General features: G+C 49.4%; 1 non-coding gene across 1 annotated transcript; it reads right to left on the reverse strand.

Moving 5' to 3' along the window:
• Positions 1 to 2,605: 2,605 nt before the first annotated feature.
• On the reverse strand, positions 2,606 to 2,724 carry LOC135630548 (5S ribosomal RNA). Its single transcript, XR_010494070.1, has one exon. It is a non-coding gene; the product is annotated as a 5S ribosomal RNA (ribosomal RNA).
• Positions 2,725 to 3,151: the final 427 nt, after the last annotated feature.

Below are 3,151 nucleotides of genomic sequence, written 5' to 3' on the forward strand. Positions count from 1 at the left end.
TCCGTCATCAAGTGGTTGTCATCATCAAAAAGGGGGAGATTGTTGAATCTCGTATTTTGATGATGAAACTACTTGATATATGTTTATGATTTAATCTGCGTTTTGAGTGACGCAGGATGCCTCGATCAGGATGAGACAATTAAAGCAGGAAAATCATGTTGTGCCGGAGGAACATGTCAGAAGATTAGACGTCGGGCCGGTGGATCGGTCGACGTATCGACAGAAGGCTTCGGGCCGTGGACTCGGGCATCGGGCCAAGAAGAGCGGGTATTGTGCCAAGGATATCAGAGTTGCGGAGCCAACTGGCCGATTGGGCAATAGGCCGCAGGAAAGGACGATGCGCCGAAGAATCGGACGAAGCGTCGAGGGACCAATGACATGCCGGACAACTTGGTTAATTACTTAGGATTAATTGTCTTGATCGAAGTTTTGTTTACATGTGCAGGATTAACTACGATGAAAGTAAGACATGCAGCAGGAGTTGCGCCGGAGTCATGACAATGATCACGTTGGGAGTTCGAGAGCTCGACGAAAGTTCGGACAGTCGTCGGAGGTTCTGCGAGAACAAATCCGAGAAGTCCAGAAGCTTGCCAAAGGAGCTCGTCGGAACTTGCCAAGTGGATTGTCGCAGTCCAGGAGTTTGCCGGAAGTCCGCAGGAGCATCACCGAGGGTTCATCGGATGATCGACGAAAGTTCGCCGGAAACTCGCCGGAAGAAGCGAGTGACGCACCGAAGCAAGCTGCAGAATATGTCTTAGGAAATAATCGTAGTTAGCACTTTGATTAAGTTAGAAATGGGAGTGATCCCATTAGCTTAATCCTAGGGCAATTGGGCCCCTGAAGAACTCAAATTGGGTCGAATGGTTCAACCCATTCGGACCCAGGTTGCTGTGGGAGGTGCAACCGCCCAGGCAGGGAGGTAGCACCGCCCAGGCTATGTCTCCCAGCGAGACTGGGCGGTGCAACCGCCCCAGCCAAGAGGTGCAACCGCCCAGGGCTCAGTCTCCGAGCGAGACTGGGCGGTGCAACCTCCTCTGTCAAGAGGTAGCACCGCCAGAGCTCAAGTTTCGAGCTCTGCCAGGCGGTGCAACCTCTCCAGTCAGGCGGTGCAACCTCTCTAGTCAGGCGGTGCAACCGCCTGAGCTCAGTCTTCGAGCTCTGGCAGAGCGGTGCAACCGCCCCTGATAGAGAGGTGCAACCGCCTGGGCTCAGTCCTCGAGCTCTGCCAGGTGGTGCAACCTCTCCAGTCAGGAGGTGCAACCGCTTGATCCTGGAATTTTGGGATTTGATCGTTTTGAGCTCCAAATTTGAACTGGGTTGGGGCCTATAAATACCCCACCCATTCAGCACTGAAAAGATACAGAACTACACCGAATTCTTGATCTTTTCTGTGATTCTAAGAGCTCAAATTTGTGTAAAGTCCAAAAGTTCTCCTCTTTCTGTTCTTCAAGTCTTGAGTTGTAAAGAGAGGAGAGAAAGGTTTTGTAAGGGTTGTCTCCTGAGCCCGTCAAAAGGAGTGAAACTATAAAAGGGCAGTTGGCCTTCGCCTATTGAAGGAAGGCCTCTAGTTGACGTCGGTAACCTCGTCGGTGGAGGAAGCCAAAAGTGGAGTAGGTCAAGACTGACCGAACCACTCTAAATCTCTGGTTTGCGTTTATTTTGAGCACTTTATCATTACTGCAAACCTCCTACATAGCTACTGCTCTCTGCGCTTTTACGAACAAGTTTCTAAGTTCTGATCTTTCCGAATCTGCATTCAGTCGTAAATCAGTGTTTTCGTACGATCTTTACATTGTAGTTTACATTTACGTTTTGATTCTATTTATAACTGCAAACTATCTTCTGCGCTTTTATGAACGAGTTTCTTTGCAGTTTACGTTTACGTTTTGATTCCATTTATAACTGCAAACTGCGCTTAGACGCAATCTGCGCTTTGACGCAAACTGCGCTTAGACGTAAACTGCGCTTAGACGCAATCTGAGCTTAGACGCAAACTGCGCTTAGATGCAAACTGCGCTTAGACGCAATCTGCATTTAGACACAAACTACATTTAGATGCAAACTGCGTAAACTGCGCTTAGATGCAAACTGTGTTTAGACGTAAACTGCACTTAATCATAAGTAATCTTAGAATCAGCTTTTGCATCAAAATAGTTTTTATCGAACGAACACAGCTTTCGTTTTTAATTGCTGAAAGATTTCCGCTGCACTAATTCACTCCCCCCTCTTAGTGCTCTCGATCCTAACACGCACCGGTTTCGAGTGCTTCGTCCCTTGCCTATCTGCACGTCGCGGCCGGCGCATCGACGTCCGAAGCCTCTTGCCCGCCACGAAATTATCGGCGCTTTCTCGAACGATCACGAAATCCCTATTGCAAGCTCTCTCCGAGCCCTAGCCCATCAACCGCGTATCGGTCACGGCAAGCTCGCGCCGAAACCATCGACACTTTCTCGAACGATCTCGGAATCGCTATTGCGACCCCAATCCGGAAAGCTCTTTCCGAGCCCCATGATACTGACTGCGTAGCGGTCACGGCAAATTCCGAGCCCCAAAACAATCGTCTCGGAGGTCTACGGGAGATGTTTCGTATCTCGGGACGCAAAAAGGAGTGCGATACAAGGACTTTCCAAGGGGTCACCCATCCTAGTACTACTCTCGCCCAAGCACGCTTAACTTCGGAGTTCTAATGGGATCTGGTGCTTTAGTGCTGGTATGATCACACCTGTTTCGGGTGCTTCGTCCCTCGCCTATGTGCACGTCTCGACGGGCGCTTCAACGTCCGGAGCCTCTTGCCCGTTTTCAACCGCGAACGTCGAGTCTTGTTCCGGCGAGCTTTCCGACGAACTTCTTCCGATGGACTCCCTGCAAGCTCCCGATCTTGTGATAACTTTAACGAGTAGCCGAGCCTTCTCGGTGATCTCCGTGAACCTCCGACGATCTCTTCGGCGAACCTCCAAAAATTTCGATAGGTTCCCGATTTCTTCTCGGTTGGTTCCGGCAGCATCTCCGACGATTTTTTGGACTCTTAAACGTCCATCGATCTTGACTCCGGTATTCTTGCTTTGTGTTTTCTAGTTATCGTAGTTACTCCTGCACACTTAACTCAATAATATGGATTAGATCAATTAACCCATCAATTGATTTTATCATC

Source organism: Musa acuminata, chromosome BXJ3-1 (assembly GCF_036884655.1).
Source record: "Musa acuminata AAA Group cultivar baxijiao chromosome BXJ3-1, Cavendish_Baxijiao_AAA, whole genome shotgun sequence".
Lineage (NCBI taxonomy): Eukaryota > Viridiplantae > Streptophyta > Magnoliopsida > Zingiberales > Musaceae > Musa > Musa acuminata.